The sequence below is a fragment of the Belonocnema kinseyi genome, chromosome 6, assembly GCF_010883055.1.
Source record: "Belonocnema kinseyi isolate 2016_QV_RU_SX_M_011 chromosome 6, B_treatae_v1, whole genome shotgun sequence".
NCBI lineage: Eukaryota > Metazoa > Arthropoda > Insecta > Hymenoptera > Cynipidae > Belonocnema > Belonocnema kinseyi.
Window position 1 is genome coordinate 46,986,417 of NC_046662.1, and position 26,467 is coordinate 47,012,883.

The window sequence follows — 26,467 nt, forward strand, 5'->3', positions numbered from 1 at the left end:
CAAGCTAGAAATTTTAGAAGAAAACCGCATCTTTCTAGCATTATTCAAATTGAGTATGATTAATAATAAAGAAAAAAGTTTAAACAATTAATTTTCTTGATTCTAATAAATTACTTAACTTATTTAAAATGAAAATTGGAATCAAATTAAATTTGTTTAAACCTGCTATTTTGTAGTCATATTCAAAGAGAATACTATTAACAATGATAATAAATTGTTTACACAATTACTCTTGTTAACATTAATGAACTATCACCTCTCTCTAATTCAAAATTGAACAACATGTGACAAATTGTTGAAAACCGCGACTTTCTAACTCTATTCTATGAGAACATTTCTGAAAACAATAATAAATTGTCTAAATATTATATGTAAACACCTAATTATCAGTAATAAATGGCCTTTGAAGGGTCAGAAAAAATTGTGAAAAATTCTGAATTGTGGATTCGAACAAATGTCCGGCCAGCCTCCATAAAAACTCCAAGAACAAAAATTTGAGCTACCCTTGGCGGAACGAAAGAACCGAATGGAGTCTCTACAAAGTACCCGTAAAGACCCCATTGGGTCCCCATTCGGTTTCTTTTTAAAAAACTGAAAAAAACCAGCAAAATCAACTTTAAATTGTTGAAATTCAGATTCTACGTTAAAATTCCTTATAGAAGGTCACGGAATAATCGCAATAGTTTTATTGCAACGGTAAAATGTTTAAAAAAATGTAAGACGTATAACGCCTGTTGACTGCTACACTTCAAACGCATCATCTGTAAGTAGCAGTCAACAGGCGTTATAGATCTTATATATTACTATAACTTTTTACCGCTGCAAAAAAAGTATTGGGATTGCTCCGTGAGTTTCCAATGGAAAATTTAACGTAGAATCCGAATTTCAACAGTTTAAAAGTTGATCTTGCTGTTTTTTGGAGTTTTTGAAAAAGGGAACCGGATTGGGACCCAATGGGGTCTTTACAGGTACTTTGTATACGCTCCATTTGGTTCTTTTGGTCTACCAGTAACCCTAATATACACTCTTTTAAAATCCTTAGAGAAAACTTCAAAAAAAATTACGAAAATACCATACATGTTTTGAAAAAACTAAACAGTGAATTTCCTCAAAAAGGCTATCTTTGATATTGTTTAGATTCATAGTATTATTATAGAGATATTCTGTGCATTCCCTCTTTGCTATACTATTCCTTCAGATAAATTACATGTGTTTTATTTAAAATACATTTTTTTTAAATATCAGATCTTCTTTTTTTAACACTCACAGCTTTATGTCTCATAGAAACTAAACTCATACAGGGTGGACACACTTGGGCTTACATGTATAACAAACTTGAATGCTACCCGAATTGCACAACAGCAGGGGAGAAGCCATTTGACAGGGGCATTTTCAAATTTCGAAACTTCAAATAGATACAAGTGTCGAAAAAATATAGGTTATGTTATTTAGTAATTACAAATAATAAAAGTGTTTAATTAATAATGAAGTGAGATATGTGGACCGAGAACAAAACGTAAATTTTTTCTGTATCAATACAAATTATGGAATGACTTCTGAGTAAGAAATACTATAATATAGTAATAATATTCTGCGCTTTCAGTGGGCGAAGAGTGAATTATGTTTAACGCTTATTTGCGGCATAAAACCCATATGTTATGAATAGACAGGATATGTTTTGAATAAAGTGAATAAAATATTACATGTGAACACTTTGAATTGACTTAACCTACATTTATTTACAGCTATTAGGGCAAACGTGAATCTGAACATAAACTCGAAATAATGGCAGATCGACCTGGCATTTTTTTATTGATATCATAATGTTATTGGTACAGAAAAAAATGTGGAAATGCCCCTTACAATGGCTTCTCCCCTGCTATTGTGCAATTCGTATGGCATTCAAGTTCGCTATACATGTAAGCACCAGCGTGTCCACCCTGTATATTAGAAATTTTGTTTCCTAATTTTAAGAAAGAATTTCAGAAGTTTTATAATGTCAAATTTTTTGCAAAGTGATCCCAGTGGGCACACGAGTCCTAAACTTGTCCTATATACGTCTATCCGCGGACGTCTTGAGAACATCCTGTAGATCTTTTAAAGACATGAAAAAAATCCAAAGGATGTCTTAAAGACGTTAAATCATATGATATAGAGATACATTCTAAGGATGTCTTTAGGACGTCCCAGTACCCACTAGCATGATAAGAAATCACATAATTTTGCAGAAAAATAAAAATCCTACATGCTGAAAAATACAGAAAATATAATAAACGAACTAAAAAATTTCCAAAGTTTCAGATTTCCGAAAGAAAACTACCAAAATTATTTATTAACGAGAATGAAATATATTCCAAAACTAAAAGTTGATGAAACTGAAAAGTTTCGAAATTTCCGAGATTTTGAAACTAGAAATGTGTAAAATTTCTGAAAGTTTAACTTGCCGGAATTGATACATTCTTGAAATTAGTAAATTCTCGAAATTTCTAATCACCAAGATTTAAAATTTCTCCAGAAAATATTCAAATTCAATATTTTTAATCTCTTGGATTAATATTTTATTTTATATTGACAGTCACTTTTTTTTTAATTCAGGAATTCCGGATTAGCATAGATTTTGACAATTCTTATTTTTTTGTTTGTAGTGGGAATTCTAGCCTTTTCAACTGCTTCCAACAAATTTGTTTAAACTAGAAAAATAACGAAATGGCGGCTTTTTTGTAATTCATGATTTTCCTTAAACCTTATCACCAATTCTTGAAAATCTGAATTTAAAATAAGTGAACAATTTGGCAAAATTGCTTTCCCTGTTTGTCCTGGCTTGGGAAAAAATTAATATGTGCTTAATGATGTTAATTTCTATTTTTCATGATAAATAAATTATTTAAGATTAAATTATTGTAGATCATTCTGAAACTATTTTAGATTTTTCTATTTACCCTTATAATAAATTATATACCATATGTAAATGAATGTGCATATGTGTTTTTTAATTAAAAGATAAAATGTTATCAGGTTTCTAAGAAAATATTGATCTTTTTGCTGCGTAATAACTTCGTTTATTTCCCATTTGAATTGCAAATAATATCACAAATTTAAAGTATATTCGCTACTTTTATGTACAAAAGACACATTATTTCAAAACAAATAATAACCTGATTATAAATATCTTGGGTAGGTTTTCCAAATCTGGGTCAATTTTTGTTTAAACAATTTTTAAAAACAATTCCACTATTTATTCACAAAAAATTATAAAATCATTTTTAGCAAGGCTAAGCAAAAATAAAATTTATATGCGTCTTGCACTTTTCCGTACGACAAACTGTTTGCAATCTACAGAGTTATAAACAAATGATTTTTTAACAAAATTTTCATATTTGCACAGTGCTACTTTAGAATCTATTGCTCAGAAAATTTTTGAACTTGTACACTCTCTGTATCGAAGATAGATCTCTTGAGAAGAAAAAGGAATCTTTCGATTAAATAAAAACTTCTCTCTTTAAATTGTTGTTAACAAGTTACTATTTTCAAAAAAAAATCATTCATACTCTTCATTTATTAATAAACAATCACCCAGATCAACCAGTGTCGAACCAGTGTTGAATCCTTATCTAGCATTATTAAAATAATTTGTTGTTCATCATTTCGTTTGCTAAATTGTTTATAACAATTGATGCAAATAAGGACCCTCAATAACCAGAGGTAACTTAAATTTTTTCTAATAATCCTTGACACATGATTCAACTTTTCACTCTCGTGATATTTTCTCGTACGACGAGCCATTATTTATTTCTGGCCTTATAAACAATTAATTATTTTGGGTAGCATGTTCGATACCTGCGCCTTATTGTTTATAAGTATTTTTATTTAAAAAAACACTCAATTAGAAAAATCTATTTTTTTTAATTTTATAATATTCTATAGCCCAAAATAAAACTTTTCACTCACTTGATATTTTCTCTTACGATGAGATTGTATCGACTTTTCTAATTGCCTGTTTTTGTTAATAAAAATAGTTATAAACAATAAGGTGCAGAAATCGAAAATACTACCCAAGATAATTATATTTTCTACGGTAAAATTAACAATATAAAAAAGGTAATCACTAATAAACGTGAAAATTGTGGCTTTTAGAAAAGCGTATATTTATAAAAATTACATTGTTTATAAGGCCGTGAATAAATAATAGTTCATCGTACAAGAAAATATCAATAAAGTGAAAAGTATTTTTTTATGGCATAGATTAATAAAAAAAAGTTTTTAATCCTATTTTATTAATTGAACGTTCTTATTAATAACAATAGTTATAAACAATAAGGTGAAAATATCGAAAATTCTGCCCAAGTTAATTATAGATATTTTTCGGTAAAATTAACAATATGAAAAAAAGTAATCACTAATACTTTAAAAATTATGGCTTTTAGGGAAGCGTATATTTATGAATAATCCATTGTTTATAAGGCCGTAAATTAATAATGGCCCGTCGTATGAGAAAATTTCACCAAAGTGAAAAGTTTTATTTTGTGCCATAGATTCATAAAAAAAAATTTAATCGATTTTCTCAATTAAGCGTTTTTGTTGGATGCAATAGTTATAAACAACAAGCCAAAGTTATTGAAAATGCTACCCAGGATAATTATATTGCTTAGGGTAAAATAAAGGATATAAAAAAAGGTAATCGCTAATAACTTGAAAATTGTCGCTCTTAAGGAATGGCATATTTATAAAAAATAAATTATTTATAAGGCCGTGAATAAATAATGACTTATCGTAAGAGAAAATATCATGAGTAAAAGGTTTAATCATTTGTCAAGAATTAATAAAAAAATGGTATTTAATTCTGGTTATTATGTTATTAATGTTAGATAAAGTTTTCGCGACAATTTGGAGCAATATCATGACACTCTTTGATCTGGGTGATTGTTTATTAATAAATTAACACTCTTAATGATTTCGTCTGAAAAATGATAATTTTTAACAACAAGTTGTGTAGAAATAGCCCCGCTTGACCTAAAGAAAGGCCGGCACTAATCAGGGACTAGTCGGAGAAAATTTTGAAGCAATATCCCTAGTCGGCGACTGGTCGGCAACTAGTTGGCTTCATCTATGGCCCTAGTTCCATATTTTAAATAAAAATTTGAAAACTGCGTAAAATATCAAATTCTTACTTTTTGAGTAAAAAATAACAGTCAAATTGTGAGGTTAGGATTTGTATCGCACATTTTTTCGGTAAAATTTCAAGTAAATTGAACAAAATAAAGTATAAAATGTATTCTTGAACTATGTAGGCGTTATTCTATTTAAAAAAGGAAAATAAAATGCTGTTTTAAAACTACATATAATAATTTTTTTTGTTACATAAAGTGTCTTATTAAAAATATCGTTTTCGGTAAATGTGTTTCGAATCGCATTTTTCATAAAATAAAAATAATTTGATTTCGTGATTGAAGTTTTTGTTTATTTCATTTCTAATAAAGATTTTTAGAACTACAATCCACTAGCCAGGTGAAAATAGTCTTAACTTTAAGACTTCCGCAAAAAGTGTACATATAAATTATATTCGACGTCACTAGAATGTCGTTTAATTGTTATATACGGTAGGGTGGACACGCTGGGGCTTACATACATGGTGAACTTGAATGCTACATGAATTGCACATCATCAGAGGAGAAGCCATTGTACAGGGGCATTTTCATATTTCGCGCCTTTGAAGTTGCATTCGGATCGGCCATTCGGTCAAGTCCATGCATCTTCGGATCAAGTTTATCATAGTTTCTATGGATACGTTCGAAACTTCAAATGGATAAAAGTTTTTTAAAGATAGGTTATGTTATGTAGTAATTACAAATAATAAAAGTGTTTCATTGATAATAAAGTGAGACTTGTGGACTGAGAAGTAAACGTCAATTTTCTTCTGTGCCAATAACCTTATGGAATGACTGCTGGGTGACAAATACTATAAAATGGTAATAATACTTTGCGCTTTTAGTGAGCGAAGAGTGAAGTTTTTTTAACGCTTATTTGCGCCATAAAAAGGTATGTTATGAAAAGACAGGATATGTTTTAAATAAAGTGAATAAAATATTACATGCGAAAATTTTAAATTGACATTACACATTACAAAATAAAATAATAAGTATTCAGCTAAAAATAGATTAGTCAAAATTTCGGATAAAAAATAGAATTTTCAGCGAAAGAAGTTAATGTTCGAGTAATGAAGATTAATTTTTAACCAAAAATGGGACAGTTAAATTTCTATTTCAAAAAATTAATTTTCAATAAATAAAAACAATCGAATCTACAAGAAAATAGTAAAAATTTCAAACAAAACAATAAATTCAACAACAAAACGACTAATATTCTTCCAAAAAAGATAAAATTTCAAAAAAATACATAAATTTTCAACGACACAGTTGAGTTTTCAACTAAAAAGATAATATTTTAACTCTAATAGTTTAATTTTTTTATGGAAGAAATGAATATTAGACTGAAAAATATTTTGAACCAAAAAAACCGAATTTACAACAATAGCACACAAAATTTATAATTTTTTTCCCAAAATTTTGCAAATGGTAAAAAATGAAGTCTTCTTGCGCAATTTTGTTGCACTTTTTTTTAAGTTTATGTTGGTTTGAAAAATGTTCTTTCAACTTTAAGTAAGTTTAAGAGATATTCAGTAATTTTGAATCGATTGAAAAATAATTAATACTTGTAAAAATTTGTTAAGAATTTTGTATTATTTTTAGATTCTGTTAAGACTAATTTATTTGACTACATTTTCTGAAATTATCTTTGAAAGAAAAACTTAAATACTTTAATAAACATAAAAGTTGTTCATTTTTTTTTTAGACAATGAAAAAATCAGAATGTTTAGACTTTAAGCGCACTGTGTATAATATTCAAATAAATTTTAGGAATATTTATAAAAGTGTTATTATTTTTTATTTTAAATAATAATTTATGTAGAGTACAGTTTTTATTTGAAATTTCAAGACAATTTTTTGTACCATGTTTGATACTACAGTACAGAATCAATGAAAAATATTCTAAAAATATGTTCCTTAATTATTAAGATGCTACAAAGACTTACCTTTAGAATTAACTGATTCTTTTAAAATCACGAGATAAGTCTCCATAACATAAATTTTGTTAAATTTATTTTACAATTATTTACAATTAATTTACAATTACAATTTTTTCACACTTAAAATAAAATTGTAAAGTTTAAATTTTGAAATAAGTATTTTAAAACATTAAAGATTTTGTAAAAAATGCATACACAAGGAAATAAATATTATCAGTTTGTTTTTAAAATTATATAAATATAATTATTATAAGATTCTTAACAAAAATTTCAAAAAAGATTTTTAAATATAGCAGACACATTAGAAAAGTTTCTGAGAGTTTTAAAAAGAAATTTGATTTCATAGGATTTTACAAAGTATTAGGAAAGATTCGCGCCTTTTAAAAGATGTTTAGGAGTTTTTAAGAAGTTTGGAAGTAATCAAGAAATATTTCATAAATTTTCGGAAGTTTTATAATATTTCTTATCTGTTTAAAATGTTTTAAAGTCTTAAAAATATTGGTAAGCGGTCTTGAATTTTTATCAAAATTTTACAAAAACATTAAAAATGTAAAAAATTGCTTACAATCTTCTAAATATTTCCGAGTATTTTAAGAAAATTTTATTATTGTCTTAAAACCTTTCTTCTTTTAATATTTAGGAAATCCTTTAATACCTTAAAAATCTATTTAATTTTTTCTTAAATCACCTTTTACAAAATAAAAAATCACTTAAAATTTTAATTCAGACGAATTCAGGAAAATAATTTTTTTTTCAAATCTTGTCAGACCTTCGAATCTTCTAATCTTTGAAAATCATTAGAATTTTTTCTGATTTGTTTTTAATTCTGCAAAATTTAAAAAAATTAATTCTTCAAATATAAATAATTATTTTAATTATTCGTAGGAACCTAAAAGAATTTTTTTAGTTTCATGAAACCTTACAAAAATCTTTACAGGTTTTAATTATTTTTGAAACGTTTCAAAATTTTGTCTAAATACCTCTTATCCCAAGAATTTTAAGAAAACTACTTTTATCTCCCTAAAATCTTTTTGAATTCCTTCAAAGCTTGAAAAAGTTTAGTTTTAAAATCTTCAAATATCTAAATTTCTAAAGAAAATTCAGTTTAAAATTCGATTTAAATCTCTTCCATTCTTCTAAATATTCCTTAAATTTATTCAATTTTTTTTATTTATTAAGCTTACCAAATTGAAACATTTTGCTTTGAAATTTTTCTACATTTTTTTTATATTTAGGAAATGTCTTAATATGTTCAAAAACGCTTTTAAATTTTTTCTTAAAGTACATTTGTAAAAATTAAAAATACTGAAAAATTTTCACACGAATCTTGAGAAAGTTTTGTTTGAAACCTTGCCAGACCTTCTGAGCCTTCTCATCATTAGAATTTTTTAATATTTGTTCTGATTTTCTTTTAAATTCAGCAAAATTAAAAATACTGCCTCAAAATCTTCCAGATTCTTCCTTGACAATTTTTTAAATCGTTTGAATTTATTGAAACCTTTTTAAATAATTCCTTAAAATTTATTTTTGAATCGTTTCAAAATTTCTGAACAACTCTTAAGCTTACCCAAATTTGAAAGTACATTTTTTAAACCAACATACTTAAAAAAAATTGTGTAACAAAATTGCACTAGAAGACTTCATAAGAATTATGTTCCTTAATTTTTCTAAAATTATGTAATACGGCAAAATTGTAAAACTTTTCTTAAAAATCTTGTACATACTTTGAAAAATTTTTAGGAAATAATAAAAAATGTTTATTAATTTTTTTTCCATTTTCTCTTAGAATTCATTAAAAAGCAATTATTAAAAATTTTACCATGAACTTTCATTCTCTTGACACCCTGCAAAATTCCATTTACTTAAAAACTCACAAGAGCCAGTTAGCCAGCGAAAAAGAATCGTGAAGTCTTGGGGAGACTCGGGTTGGTGCTCATGCATTTCGGCTCTACATGGGTCTGGTATACGCAACATGTAGCAGAGCCGACTTACCGACAAACTACGTTTGAATGCGTTGCTCCCAGATGGGAGAGTGGTGGGGGCCGAAAAATCCCACGTTCTGGAGACACTGTTACTACATAACAAAACCTATTTTTGTTGCCACTTGTATCCATTTGAAGTTTCGAACGTAACCATGAAAACTATGATAAACTTGATCCGAAGATGCACAGACTTGACCGAATGGCCGATCCGAATGCACCTTTAACGGCTCGAAATATGAAAATGCCCCTGTACAATCGCTTCTCCCCTGCTGTTGTACAATTCGGGTAGCATTCGAGTTCGCCATGTGTGTAAGCATCAGCGTGTTCACCCTGTATAACGATACAGACGACTCTCTAGGAAAGTAGAATATAGTTGACACACACTGCTGTTGGAAATCTTAAAGTCAACACTTTTTTTTTTTGACAGTCATTTTTTTGGATGGACCCTACCAGTACCCGACTAGACCCCAAGTGGGATAAGTTGGATCGAATGGCCAGCCCCCGACTAATTAACCGTGACGAAACAGTTCGAGGACACTAATCAGTAGTCCCGACTATCCTCCGACTGAAAGTAGGGCCAACTGGTCGGGTTCTTAACCAGCCCCACATTTGCATTTCTCCACGGGAATTTGAGGAGAGAAGTTTTTATTTCATCAAAAGATTTCCTTTTCCTGTTAAGAGATCTATCCTCGATATAGACAGTGTACAAATTTCAAATTTGTTTGAGAAATAGATTATAAAGTAACACTGTTTTATTTTTACTAAGGCATGCTAAAAATGAGTTTATAGATTTTTTTTTTAATAAATAAATAAAAAATAAAACCCAAGATATTCGTAATCAGCGTCCTTTTTTGACCTTTTGAAACAAAATAATCTTGGAGACCTATTAGTTTGGTGACAACTGGTTTAAATATAACTTAGTATTGAGGGTATACATGAGTCAGCACACATACGAAAGATCATATAGTGAAAGAGCTGGTGGCGCCAGGCTTTGATGTATGTGCAATTACAACATACTCTACAAGTGCTTTTTAATAATTAAAAATTGGCAGTAAACTAGTTTATAGTACAAAAAAACGTGAGAAAGTGGTCAGAACGCATTGTTCATAACATTGTCATAACATTGTCATAACGATGTCGGTGCAAGAGTTTTGTATTGGCTGAAAAATCAGTTAGCGCTTAATTATTATATATAATTGAATGAAATAACACACAGACCGCAGATTAATTAAACAGAGGTATTTAGCAGTCGCTCAAAGTGCGGATGTCCAGCGCGCGCGGCTCTCTTTTTTATATTCCCTTTTCTCTTTTGTGCGAGAATAAGATCAGAAGTTATGAATTCTGTAAGGACAAAAAAATAGAAATAAGTAAATCTTTGAAGTGAAACTTCTTTTGGGACAGGAGTGAATTGAAAATAACGACCGAGTTCACGAACGCACGTATGACTGAGCAGGGCAAAGTGGGGCCAAATGAGGTGTCCGTGAATAAATTAATTTTTAGCCCAAACTATTCGACCGATTTAAATTTTTTTTAATTAAACTTTTGAAATTTCTCGCAAATTTGTCGAGGCTTATTTTAAAGCAGTTGTTTAATTTTTTTCTTATTGAACAATGAAAATTGATTCAAAAAAACATTTAGAAAATGCCATTTTGTGGGAATTTATCCAATTTATGCGAAAGTACACGGAATTAGTGGGGAAACTTGTCTTGCATGATGTCCAGCAGTATCAGTTTTTTAAAAAAATTTTTACAGTTTTTATAAACAAATTATTTAACAAAAGTTAGATTTTTAGTTAAAATGATATATAGCTACTTTAGGTGTGTGTTTTTGAGTGGAAATCTGAAGCAGAACAAATTTCGATATAACTTATAAAATAAAAACAATTTGTTAATTATTTAAACAAATGCATAAATTCGTTATTTTTTTTAGTTTCCCCAAACATAAGAAACAAATACAGTTTCTGTAATTATCACGAATTCTGTAGGTCATGAAATAATAAAATGACCAATACTCTTTCCTCTCCTTCTGCCTTCTCTCTCTCCATCCCATCCTTTTGAACCAACTCATATATCTTCCTTCCTATCTCGTGCATCCTTCGCACTTCATCCATCTTCGCATCCCTACGTCTGTTCTCCTTCTTCCACCAACACTCATTAACCAGCTTACTTTCCCCCTCTTATAAAAATGTATCCTTTTATTAATACACTCGATTCTCCGTTATAATCCCTAAACTCGTCCTTGCTGTCCCTCTCCTGACAATATAGTTCATCTCCACTCCGTAAAATAAGACATTCTTCACTAGCGTGTCAAAGAATTTCATTCTCCTTACAAAATCGTATGCGAACAACCTCTTCCCCAGACCCCACAACTGCCACATTTGCCCTTCACATCCTCTCTTTTATATGACCATCCACTTCCCCATTCCTCCAAAACAGAAAGACCAGGTACACGAACTCTTTTGCCTCCTGTACCGCTTTTCCCTTGCACTCCCACTCCTCTCCCTTATCTCTCCCACCTTGTTTCCTATACACCATAACCTTCGACTTGTTCGCATTTAACTGTAACCTATTTGTGTCCAAGTATCTTCTCAACCTTTTCATCATCTCGTTTAAAGCCTCTTTGCTCTTTGCTAGCAGCACTGTCATCTGCATATGGGAGCGACCATATCCTGACTCCTACTACCCTAACTCCTCCTGCCACTCCGGCCGCTTGCTTACTTTCAAAATCCGTGATAAAAATTGAAAAAATTGTTGGACTAAGCGGGCACCCTTGCCTCAACCCCATATACATCCAGAAACCCTTGCCTCCTCTCACCTTATCTTTCGTCTCCTTGTATTGTCTTGTATGTCTCCCTTACCCTCTCTATCAGGCCTCTCTCCATTCCCCTCTCTTAAATTGCCTCCCACAACCGGCCCCTATCCACCACAGGAAACGCGTCTTTTAGATCTACTAAAAACGCGTACACTTTAGCACGCTTTTTGGTTAGTTCTCTATCTACCACGTGCTGCAAGCCAAAATTATTGTCAATAGTACTCGTTCTCTACCTTAAGCCAGCCTGCGTCTCCGGCACAATTCATTATTAATTCATATTTATAAGCGTAATTCCTCTATAATTTTCCTGCCTCTCCCTATCCCCTTTGTTGTATAGTGGTACGATCAATCCTTTCCTCCAACCTTTTGGGAATCCCTAACCCTCCATACTTTTTCACTACCCCCTTTAGCCTCTTCCTTACTTCTTGTGTGCCAAACAGAAACTTCCACTTCCTTTACTTCTTTTTCACCTTTCTCTTTATCATTTTACATTCCCTATCCCACCACAACTTCACTATTCCTTTTTTTTCTTCCTAAATACCTTCTTTTGCACATACGCTTTCACTTTTTCTTTCAGATCCTCCTAAATCTTATTCACCAATTCCCCCTCGAAGCTTACATTGCATAACTGTTCCTGATACTTGTCTATCACCTCTCTCGTCATTGCACCTTCTCCCCTAACGGCCCTCCTTCCCCACCCCACCTTCCGCCCCCTCCCTTTCATCCACAAACTTAATGACTGATGGTCTGATTTCACCCTCCCTTTCACTGCAAATTTCTCTATGTCCTCCTACCGTTGCATATTCATGATCACATAGTCTATCACCGATACCCGCATCTGTATTCTCCATCTTCGTCCCCTGTTACTATACTATTCGCCACCGCCTAGCCTCTGTCCTTTATCCAAATTCTTAGAATCTCCCCTTTCTTATTAATTATCTTATCCTTTGCTTTTCTTTCAAAGCTCTCCCCTTCTCTGTAAGTCCCCCCCCACAAATTTTAGCATCAAATCCCCCCTCCAGTACCACCATACCCTCTTCTATCTCTCCTAATGAATCCCCTACGCTTCCTTTAACAACTTCCATTCCATCCTTATTATACACAGTCACGAACTTATACGTTACTCCTTCTATATTCACTGCCCTTATTTGAACGCCCTCCATCCCCCTCCCTCTCCATGAACTTCTTCTTCTAATCTATCCCTAACCACTCTTTTAATTCCACCACAAGCCCTTCCTTTCCTCTTTACTCTAACTTCCTCCTGTAGCCTGCACTTATGTCCCCTTGGCAACTTTGGCTCTACTCTATCCTATTCCTTTTTCTCTACCAACGTCTCTACCAGTCCAATCAGATCAAATTCCTGAATGTACCTCCAGAAATCCTCGTCTTTTTTCTTTACCCCTGAAACATTCTAGTACAGCACCATTAACACTCCTCCACTCTGCTTTACTCTTACCCTCCTAATGGCCACGAAACAAAGGCCACTGCACTTCCTTTAACACCTCCTTCTCCTCGTCCCACACCCACATTTTCTCATCTATTTTTATTTTCCGATACCCTATCTTCGCTGCTTTTCCTTCACTCCTTTCTTTCCTAGCCCTGTCATTTAGTTTTCTTTGCACATCCCTTTCCTTTCTCGTCAAATCTTGATCGATGAAAACCTTCTTGTCCCATGTCCTATTTTTGTTACGCATTACCCCCAATTCTTCTTCCCAGCTCTCCAATTCCACCACCGCCACTTTATTCTTCTTTCTCCCCTCCATTCTAACTTTCACTACCTTGTCTTTAACGAACTCTATGCTCTGTAGCCGCGCTTCCACCCCCTTTCTTTTTCTCCACTCTTTAGCTTCAATCCTCTTATTACTATATTATTTCTCCTATCTGCGTTCTCTCTTCTATCCATCTTCAACTCCATTCCCCTTATCGTTTTCCTATCCGCTCTCTCCACCTTTTCATTCCTACGCGCTCCCACTTTCTCTTCTATTATATTCTCCATCCTCTCCCAAATACCTTGCTTTTCACCCTCCCCCCTATCAACTGCTTTCATTCCCGATCTGCCCACCACCCTTTTAAGCTTTTTGTCCGCGCTTTCCTTCCACGCCCTACTACCTTCTTCCATCTCCCTCATTTTATCCAATGTTTCCTTCCTTACCGACACCACCTTCCTGTGCAATCCTGCTACTTTCCCCCTCAGTTCTTTCACCTGATTTTCCATCTCTCATCTCTTACCCTCAGGTCCTCCCTTATACGTCCCATCTGCTTGAAAGCTCCTCTTACGTCCTCCCTCAACCATTTGACCTCGCCTATCAGCAATCCGAGAGCCTCCTTCTACGCCTGCCCCTTTATTTTTAGGGGATGTTTGCACGTGTTCGCACGATTTTTTTAAAGGGACTCTCTAGCGCGCTTTTTTCCGGGCTCTCTTTTCTGTGCCTGTTCCTCTTCAAGAGATGCTCCCCCTCACTTGCACTGGACGCCCTCACCGTTGCCTGGTCGCTTCCTTTATTCTGATCTTCCCTCTCTCTGATGCGCTACTCGACACCAGGTAACTGAGACCTATCCATGCAAAAAAGTAGGTACTGCCGCTGAATTTATTATAAAGATCCCAATTTTGAATTTTGATCTGTTGAGGGAATTTTTCCCTCAACAGATGCCCCAATAATGCATTTGTTTATTAAATTTCTTCAGAAAAATCATAAAGTTGATCAATAAATTATGAATTTTACTGAAGTTATCATGAAGATCCTAATTCAAAAAGTTTAAATAGAAAAAAAAAACGAATTTTTCTGTCGAAAAAATGCCCGTATAATGCATTTGATTAATAAATTTGTTTTGAAAAGTAATAAGAATGATCAACAGATTATGAATTTTACTAAAATTATTATAAGGTTCCTAATTTTAAAAAACTGACATCGAAAAAAAAACGAATTTTCCTATCGAAAAACCTCTTATTACTGAATTTCTTTATTAAACTTGTTTATCATATAAATAATTATAATCTTAAAAGAAACGTTTTTAATATAATATTGTTTTCAATCAAATTTCTTGCATATAACTTGAAAAAACGAATAATGATGGAAAATCGTAGAAAACATATTTCAACAAAGAATTTGTTCATACCAAATTTTTTTGTTTATTCTTTGATATTGGAACATTTTCAGCTAATGTTACTCTATGCATCTTAGGTGATTTCAACAATTTTCCTGTTATTGACAAGCATGGGGAACGTCAAATAGAAAAAATTGACATATTTTTTGTTATGTTTGCTTATTTACAAAAGAAATTGTAAACCTAATTCAAAAATCAGGCTAGAAAACTCTCTTAGAAATCTTATCAGATTTTTAAACAAATTTTGGTCCAAATCGGTCAACATTTGTGATCTGTACATTAATTTGAACCAAAAAAGTCATTTTTTCCACTGTGCGCCGCCAGGTGTTCCACTACCTAGCCTTTCTAGTGAGCGCTGACTCATGTACACCCTTAATACTACATCATATTGAATTATGGGCTCTTGCGGATTTTTGTCGACAGCTCTTGAACTATAAATTTCAAGTTCTAATCAGATTGTAATTACGAGTATAATATAGGCATATCTTTTCCTTTTTAAAGTTTCTCTTCTTTTAAAAATATTATTTTATTGTTGATATTAACTGTGAATAATGGTCATTGTTTAATATAATCCAAAAGATATAATAGTTCACTGTTGTTATGAACTTTTTAAATTTTGTTTTTATTTTTTGCGTTCTTCTTTACATTTATATATCCTGAACTTTTCTTTATATTTGATTTCCTTATTTCATAATTTCAAATTTGATATCTAAGCCGGTCTTATGGTTTTCGTGCTCTCTCTCAAAACATTGATCCTGTCGAGTAAGACTTTTTTATTGATTGCTTCAGTTCTTGTGCAAGGATTATTTGCACAAATTCTGGTAGAGCTTGTTAGAGTCAAATTAAATTAGTATCTTGTGATGTTTTGACTCCCTCGTACCAGAGGACCTGTTGTTCTCTTAGGAGTTGGAGAAAATAAGTTGAGAACGTCTCTTGGATCAGTGAACGTCGATGAATCACGAAGGTTTGATTCGAGCTGCTTTAAAGTTTAATTCCTGACTCTTGTTCTTCCAAAGTTGATTTCTAAACGCCCGGAGCAAGAAATTAGTCTTTGGAAATGGCCTCATCTCACTAGTCTTCATTTAGCAGATCCAAACTTTAGTGGAAGTGTTCCGATTGATTTAATTTAGAAGTAGATGTCAATGCAATATGATTTGAACAAGGTCTTCAAAATTATTGCGAGGATTCAGAAATCTTGCCTCCTAAACGTTTCCGGTCAGCTGAAGAAGAAGAGTGTGAAAAACATTTTTTCCAAAGGACTAACTCTAGGACTAACGATGGGAGATACGTCGTGCATCTGCCCATCAAGAGTGACTTCACATTGTATAGGAGATTCCTATTCTGCAGCTCTTCGCGTTACTTCATATGGAACAGCGGTTCAACCACGAAACTACGAGTAGTTTTTAATGTCTTTACATCAATGTCTTCTGCAGATGTCGAAAAAATATATCGACAGACCACCGTTCACGAAGACGATCAGAATCTCCAACTTATTATGTGGCAAGAAAGTTGAAATAAACCAGTGCAAGTATTTCGACTCAGCACTGTCACGTATGATCTGAATTGTGTCCCATTGCTGGCTCTTCGCACCGTTCAGCAGCTTGGTTTCGATGAAGGAGATCGATTTCCCTTATCTGCTAAAGTGATAAAAAATGTCACAAAATGGATGACACACGCGGCGAATCAGGTCTCGGAAATTCAAACGACCGTTCCTTCAGCAATTTAGCATCATGTTTCGCGTACAGATAATCCAGCTGACTTTGCTTCTCGCGGGTTATCAGCTTCCGAACTTTTGTAGTTTTCACTCTGATGGAATGGTCCTCCATAGCTTAAGAGACAAGAAGAGAAGTCTTAATCTCTACTTGGCACTCCAGAGAAAACAATGACCAAAGAAGAACGTCGACTTACTGCCAACGTATCAGTTCTTGTTAATAAGCCGTGTGAGTTTCTGACTCTTTAAACATCTTTGGACAAATTATTACGAATCACTGCTTGGTGTCTTCGATTTTGAGACGCTTTACAACGTCGTTCTCTTATCGTCTCTCTGACTTTATTTGCATCATATTTTCGAGCAGCTCTTTTATTCTGGATTCAACGAGAACAAAGTCGCTATTTTTTAATAAAATCGCCGCTCTCAAAAATATGTTGGAGATTGAGCGTTATTTGCTATACTTTAAAGAAGCAGTGGAAGAGGTTGGCTTCTTGACTATAAACCCAAGGGCCTAACGCCCGGTCATTGCCGTCGTGACGAGCTGTCGGGAAAGCACGCGGAAAACCTTTCGGGTTGGGGCCAAGTACAGAAGAAGAACAAATGCATAGACAGGAAGCTTTATCCGGTCCAGATAAAGATAAGTGGAAACGAGCAATGGACGAAGAAATTTCATCTTTGTCAAGTAACGAAACTTGAGAAATCGTTCCAACACCAAATGACAGAGACCCAGTGACCTGCAAGTGGGTATTTAAATTGAAAAGGACAGCAGACGGAGGGATCAACAGATATAATGCAAGGCTCGTCGCGTGAGGATTTTCTTAGAAGTACGGGACAGACTATGAAGAGGTGTTCGCACCTGTCGTTCGCCAGACAACCTTCCGAACTCTATTAACGATTGCGGAGCATGAAAGGATGACCATATAACATTATGATGCAAAAACCGCATTTCTCAATGGGAGATTACAAGATGCGGTCTATAGGACACAACCCAAAAGCTATCTCCTACCTGGAAGAGAGAACATGGCATTGCAAACTAAATAAAAGTATTTATGGGTTAAAGCAGGCCGCAAAAGCATGAAATGATCAATTAGATCATATTCTATTGAAATATGGGTTCCAAAAGAGTGAAGCAGAACCTTGTTTATATGCAAAGACACTTGAAGATAGAATAATATATATTATCGTATATGTAGACGATTTTCTGATCACCGCGAAGAAAGAGAAGTATATTGAAGATGTGGCTGACTATTTGAGAAAACATTTCCAGCTAACGGATCTAGGAATTTTTCAACACTATCTTGGAATTCAGGTGAGAAGAGAAGAAGGATATTACAGCATCTCACAAATACAATACATCGAGAAAGTGTTGACAAACATTGGATTACAGGACGCGAAATCGTCGAATATTCCACTAGATCCAGGCTACATCAAGACGAGAGACTACCATCAGCCAATGCAGAACAGCGAAAGATACCATACGTTAATTGGGGCATTATTATATATTGCAGTAAACACCAGATTTGATATTGCAGCTAGCATAACCATCCTGAGTCAACACAATAAGCAACCTGCCAAAGTAGACTGGACAGAGGCAAAAAGAGTAGCTCGCTACCTGAAGGGAACAAAGAACAAGTGGCTGACACTTGGCCTCAAACTAGATGACACAAATAAAGTTTTTATTGGATTTGCAGATACTAACTGTGCGGAAAATAAATCAGACAGAAAATCAATCTCTGGTTATATTTTCAAACTATTTGGAGGATTTATTAATTGCGGTTGTAGAAGGTAAACTCGCGTCGCATTGTCATCTACCGAAGCGGAATACATTGCTCTATCGGAAGCATGCCAGGAAGGAGCATGGATTCGCCGTTTGTTAGAAGAAATGTAGTGTAAGCAAGACAAAGCTACATTTTTCTTTCGGCTCAGAGTCGAAGCTTTTGGCTGGGTTTGTCGTGACACAGGGAAGAAGGAAGTATATGGATAAGTACACACACAGTTTACAATGATGCGTCCAAAGATATGGCAATGTTGCAAACTGTGCTTGAAAAACAACATGTGATCGACCGTGCATGATGTCTAATATTTGCGATGTTGCCACATCTTAATTGCTCAATTCTTCTAACCCTCAACCAGTTCAAAATTTTAATTTTTTCTACGACTTTCCTTCTAAAAAAGGTGCTACAAAATTCCAAGGTTTTTATAGAACCTCTGTATTGTATCCTTCTATTGCATCTCAATTTTTGAAAAAAATTGTCAGAACTGTTTAAACGTCATGCTAAAATATGTCACTCTTTCAATACCTTGAGATAGGATTTACATCAATAAGATGCAGTTTTTGATTTTACTTGTCTCAGCTTCGAAATGGTCAGCCCTTTTTTAATTGCACTAAACGTTAGATGACACCCTCATAAATCTACAGTCCAAATTTGAAAAAAATTCTCAGAAAATAACTTCATCCGTATAATACCTTAATGCAAAGTTTAAATCTATTTCTAAAAAAACCTTGCTTTTACGGCGTCAGTTTGTTAATTAAAAACTGGTTCTTTTAATTGACTTGACCTAAAGATGCATGTCTCCCTACCATAATTGATCAGTCCTGACTATGTTCAGTCGTTTTTTAGTGTTCGAAACAACTTTTTTTTAATTAAACATGAACTGAGGGGTCTTATTCTAAAAAAGAAATATAAATTATTTGACAGGTTTCTAATACTGTAATATAATAGAATAAAGCTGTTTGAGTGTACAATTTTGTAAACTTGTATAATGTGATAGTAACTTTATAAATTTTATAATTTTATATTTTTTAATTCTAGATTTTTAACACTTTTAAAGGTTTTAAGAAAATAATAAGATTGTCTCAAGGTTCATGGTTGAACATCAAATAATTTTCTTATTTTGAAAAAGGGATTCCCAACAAAAATTAAATCAGAATTACAAAATTACGAAAAAATGTATTATGCTTACTAAATATTTAAAAGTCTTCAAACAATTCATAGTTAATTTTAAACTTGTAACAAGTTTCATTTTTTTATGTAAAATTGAAATGTGAAGGAAAATAAAAATGAAAAAATTGTTTTCAGAGTCCCAGAAAAATGCTTAATGATTTTTTATTTTGAAAAATTAACTTTAGGATGTTATAAAAGATATCAAAGTATTTCCAAAACAAATTTATAAAGAATCTGAAAGTGTTTGAGACAAATTTTTTAGTCTTTAACATTTTTTTGAATAAATTCGAAAAATTTTAAAAGACAGAACGTTTAGAAATCTTAAAAAGATTCCAAAAAGATTATTAATTTGAAAATTACAAACATTTTGAGAAAAATGTAGATTTTTTTACATTTTTATAAAAAAAATAGCTTTTTATGAATTTAGACAGGTTTCGAGAGAATCAAACATTATTCTCTAGATTATTAGTAAAATATAAGTTATTTTCGGGAAGATTTTAGGACAATTTTTTTTTATTTTGCTGATCTTTTTAAAATTTTTAGTTTAAACAAATTTCAAGTTTAAAGAAATGAACTAAACTTATACATTGTAAACCAATTTAATTAATTTTAATGAACTCATTAAAAATTTACTTTTTGGAAAAATTATTCTTATAAAATTTAGCTTGAGATTTAGGACGAAAAGTGAATTTTCATTATACTATTTTTTAAATTAAACATGAACTAAACTTATATCAAGCTAAAAAAATAAACGTTGCTAAAAATTATTTATAAAATCGAGGAAAATATTTTATTGTTAATTATAGCTTGTTTTGAAAAATAACTGGAAAAAATCTTTTCACACAAATATTTGAAAATTTTGATTGCTCATTTAGCAATAGCTTTTAGGGTTTATTGTTTTTCTCTCTCACTTTTGGTAAAGTCGCAACTGTTATATAATTCTAATGCTGTAGCACTTATTTTATTCCTTAAAAGATTATCTGCAAATCTCATTGATACGTTTTTATTTAAAAACTTTTATTTAGAGATTATAACATGATTATTTTCGTAAACAATCGGTTTTCATAATTAAATTTTTTTTTAATGAAACGTACCAATGAAATTTACGGGAAAACTTTTACGAAATAAAATAAGCGCTACAGCATTAGAATTAAATCACAACTGCAACTTTTTCCTAAAGAGAAATGAATTTAAATTAATAAATAAAAAATATTATTTTATATATACTATGTAATATAATAAAATGTTATAAAATTTTGACTATTTTCTTTTTAGATATTTAAAAATAATACAAATAATTATATGTCTAATTGAATTGCGCATGAAAAATTATTTGTTGTTGTTAGTTGGAATGCATTAGGATATACTTTTAAAACCAGTGAATTTTACGGTTTCCGAAAATCATTTTTGATTTAAAAGATTTAAACAATCTGAAAATTTATTATTTTTTACGAAGAATTATCTGAAAATGAGGCTGGGTTTATTTACATTAATTTTAATGCCCAGATACCTTCACTGTTCCGAAATCTATACATTCTTCGTCGAATAGGGCCATTCTTAAAATTCGATTGATAATATTGTATAATAATTTTGGATCGATATCCTTAATAATTTAAAATTTTGGAATCGGAATCCTTCCAAATCTATAATTTTCGCAAACACTATTACGTACTTCAAATTGAAAAATTTCATATTGAAAGCCTTTTGATAATCACCCAGTGGACACAAAGTTTGGCGACGTCTTTACGACATCCTTACGACAACTTTACGACATCCTATGCCCATGTCTTTAAGGTATCTTTACGATATCGTAAATAAGTCGTATGATCTGACGATGTCTTTACGATATCGCAAAGACACCCAAACGACATGGACATAGGATGTCGTAAAGTTGTCGTAAAGATGTCGTAACGATGTCGTAAAGACGTCGCCAAATTTTGTGCCCACTGGGCAGTTTTATAATTACAATTTTGGATGTTAATATTTTTAATGGTTTGGTTTCAATTTTAAATACTCGTGCCTTTATTCTAATTCTAGAATTGCATATACAAATCAAAAATCATTCTGGCACCGTGGCCTAATGTTTATAATTTACATAAATATTCAAGGTTAATAAAACCAAATTTTGTTAAGAAGGAATAGTTGCTTATTTTATATTTTACCTGGGAAAACAATATATTTGAGAACCAAAAAATTTTATGACATCACCGGCATCCGACTGTCCTACTTCACATAACATCAGTCTTTTATATCAAATTTACTGGAATATATAAAAGACAATTTTAAATTTACTTCATTTTAAAGTGGACATTGGGGTGCTTCAATCTTAGTGGAAAAATTTTAAGAAAAAAGCACAGAAAATTATTATTATATATTATACATATTATATATATATTATACATCATATTTTTACAGGAATCTACAAATCAATACAATAAATTACAACGAAAATTACAAGAAAGTACAACTTTTTTCTATTATTTTCAAACAAATTTTGTACATTTTTGTATTTTATTGTAGGTTTGATTTTCTACAGGAATTCGCTAAAAATTACAACGCTCAATAATTTTCATTGTACAGTTAAAAGATTTTAAATATATATAATTCCTCGATATCATTTTCAATGTTATAAATTCAAGACTAAATCAAAAAATTTATAAGTTTTCAAAATTATATCATTTTAAGCCATCTTGAGCTACAAGCATTAATTCCAAGATTAAAATTTTTTTCATATCTTTTCAAATATACTTTTTAAACTTTGTTTCACTAAAAATCATTAAGAAATTTTCCTGGAATCTAATAATAATTTTATTATCTTGGTACTTGAATTTTTCTTAAGATTTTCTGCAAATTCTACAGAAGTAAAAAAAAAAACCTTAAAATCATATAGATTCTTTATTTGTAATTTTGGAAATATTATTAAATATTATGTTTGAAATAATTTTTCAAACCAAAAAATATTGTTAGTTTTTCTGAAAATTTCCATAAAATTTTTTATTTATTTAAAACGTTTAAAAATGCTTTAAACATTTTACAAATTTTGTGTTCGATAACTTCAAAAATCTACAATGTGTTTTAAATGTTTAAAATTTTTTCACGTTCCTAATTACTTTTAAATCTTTTAAAAACTTCTTAATATATTTTAAACTTACTTGATTGTTTTACAAATTAATATTTGTTCAACTGTCATTTATTAGTTTTTTTAATTGTTTTAAATCTTTTCAAATATTCCGTTTAAATTAATTTTTCAAAATAAAAATCTTTTTAAATTTTCTCAGTAAACCTAAGAATTTTTTTCTAAATCTTTTCCAACTTCAAATTAAGTTTGGATTGCGTCAAAACTTGTAAATGTCTCTTGAACTAACTTAAATTGTTTCCAAATAGAAAATTGCTCAATTATTATTCATGCATCAGAATTTAGTAATAATAATACTAAAACCGCTTAGAACATTTCTTAATGATAAATTTTAACAAAGCTTGCGACATTTGTGAAAGATTTTCGTAAAATAGTAGAGTTTAATAATAACTTGATAAGTTTGAAAATCACTTTCATATTTCTTTTTTTTCTCTTTTTAAAAAATATCTCTTTTTTCTGTTTTCGAGTAATTTCTCCTTTTTATAACTTATTCTTTTAAATTTGCTTTTGGTTAAAAATTCTACTATTCGTATTAAAATATAATTATTTTGTTGATGAATAATGTTTGATTGAAACTATAAAATTAGTTTGATACACTTTGTTTGGTTTGAACAAAAAATTAATTTAAATACTCTTTATTTGCTTTATACAAATCTGATATTTGAATGAACAAAATTTTTATTGATTTAAAGAAATTTTATTTCATTTTCTGGAATAAATAAAATTTGATTGAATTAAAATAAAGTTTATTTATTCCATTCAAGAATTTATTTTAATTACACAGAAAAAACTGAGGGTTTAATAATGCTTCTTTTTAAAAAGGGACATTTTCGAGATATTAAATGAATTTAAAAAGTAAATAAATTTTCAATTAATTCAGAATTTAGTTAAATGAAAAAGTTAAATTAATTCCTCGGCTGGTTTCTTTTAAAAGAGAAATTTTCGAAATACTATATAAATAAGTTTATAAAAATTATTGTCATATTCTAGAACTGTGGCGAAATTTCAAACATTATTTAAAAAAATATCATTTTTACAAAAATAGTGAACTGAAGGTTCGAATACTTCCCTGTATAAATTTATTCTACATGTAATTTTAAATTCTAAAATATTTTATTATTTTTTCGCATAATTAATTGTCAACAAAAAAGTTCAATGTTAAGCCAAAGAGTTCATTTACAAACGAATCCTACTTTAATTTTCTACCATATTGTTAAATCATTATTCAAAATATACTAATTTAGAACTTAACAATTGCATTTTTAATAAAAAGACGATGTAAAAAAAATCAAGAAAATTAATTTTCGACCAAAAAGATGAATTTTCAACAAAACAAAAGAATGTTCTAAAAAATAATTAAATCTTAAACTTATAAAGTCTAAATCTCTAACAAAAATGTAAAATTGCAAATTTTCAGATAAAAAATTAATTTTCAACAAAACAAAAAACCCAAAATGTCCCGAAAGTTGTTCCATGTTAAAAAAAGATTAATTTTCAACCAAATCGAGAAATTAAATTTTCAACAAAAGAGTCAAACCTAAAGGTCAAGGGGGTCCAAAAATATGAATCTTTAATGATAAAGTTCAACTTTTAACCAAGTCGTTTAATTTTCAATTAAAGAAGATAAATTGCGAAAAAAATAGTTAAATTTTTAAAGAAAGAAATGAATTTTCCAGCATTGTATTAATGTTCTACCAAAATAAGACGAGCTTTCCACAAAATATATTAATTTTTAACAAAATTTTTGAATTTTAAAGCCGAGAGGAGCAATTTTAAACCAGAAAATATTAATTTTTAATAAAAATATCAATTTAAATCAAAAATAAAACGTTTACCTTGTGAGTTAAAAAAATTAATTCTTATTAAAACAAAAACGAATTTTCAACAAAATAGTTAAATTTTTAACAAAAGAGTTCAACCCAAAAATGACTTTTTATCCGCAGAAGATTAATTTTCTAAAAATAGAATAGTTAAATTTTTGACCAAAGAGGTGAATCTAAAACCAAAAGAATAATTTTTTTACAAAGTAGTTCAACTTTTAACCAAGCTTCTGAATTCCTAACGAAACAGGATGACTTTTTAACAAAATAGTTGCATTTTTTACAGAATAATAAAATTTGAAACTGAATACTAGAATTTTTAACCAAATGAGTTGAATTCCGAACGACAAATATAATAGTAGACTTTCTACCAAAAAGGATTTAAGCGAAGAAAACGAGAAAAGGGGGTTTAAAAAAAAATAAAAAAAAAAAGAACAATTCTTTGAAAGTTAATAATAAGGAAACATACTAAATGTTATCTAAGTTCGTAACTTTTCTTCCACTGCCCCCGAACCCCTGTTCGAACCATAGTTTTTAGCATGACCCCCCCCCCCCTTCATGCAATTGGTAATGCAGTTTACTGACGACACCTTAAAGTTTCGATTTTTGTATTTGATGAAATTATCCTTATAATTTATAGTTTAAAATTTGTTTAGTATAAAAATACATAACGAAAACTCGACAAGACTCAGAAAACGAAATTACAACAATTAAAAGAATGACAGAGAACAAGTATATTGAGAATATACTTAAGAAACTTTATTTTCAATTTTATTTATATTGGATAAAATATCAATATTAAAGAGAAAAGTAACAGCGTTTTACTTTCAAGAATTGAAATGATTTAAAAACTGAAATTAATAACAAAAATTAAAGGGCCTCTAATTTTTCTGAATCTCATCATTTATGATTGAGAGAGGATAAGAAAAGAAAGGTCCGAAAAGTCCAAAAAAAAAGGACGAGTTCGTTAACAGCCATTTTGGATAAAAATAAAAATTTTCGGACCATTTTTTTATACTTAAAATTTTTATTTATGGCTATTAATAGTACTCAGAAGGCCAAACAATTTATCCTGATGATTTTTTTTATACAAAAAAAATTCTCAGAGTTATAGCATTTTCAAAATTTTTAATATCAATCGAAAATCAAAATTATAAGCCAAGCAACGTACGATTAAAAAAAGTAAAGAAAAACATTGCTTTTTAAAAGCCCTACAAGATTATCATACAAACTTTTTGGATTTTCTTGTAAAATTGAAAATTCTAATTTTTATTGCACAAAAAATAATGAGATATGAAAAATCCCATTTTGTGGTCAAACTATGCAGGATACGAAAGAAGATAAATCAACAAAAATTGTGATCTTAAAAAAGATCTAGAAATTCGTTAATAATCACTTCTTGATAGGAGGCGTACCTTTTGTTTTATTCGTGAGAAATAACATTGAAAATATAAATAAAAAAACTTTGTGAAAAAATGATACAAGTTACGAAAAAAAATGATTTAACAAAAATTATCTTCCCGAAAAAGAGCTACAAATTTGTTATGAATTACTTTTTAACAGTACACGTAGTTTTGGTTTTGATCATAAAAATGGTATTAAAAATAAAAACGAAAAATTTGTGAAAAAACAACAAAAGGTAAAAAAACAAATAGATAGAAAAAAGTTATTCGCCCAAGAAAGTGATACAAATTTGTATTCATTTATTACATTCTTATTATTTATGATGGAGAAAGTATTAGAATTGCCCGAAAGGTGGAGGGTCGGTAATGCCGGTTTTTGGCCTAATTTATTTTTGGACCAAAAAATCTGAAAAAATCATGGTAGTACCTTATAAGTATCCCGAGTCGATTGCACGCTAAACGGACTACCC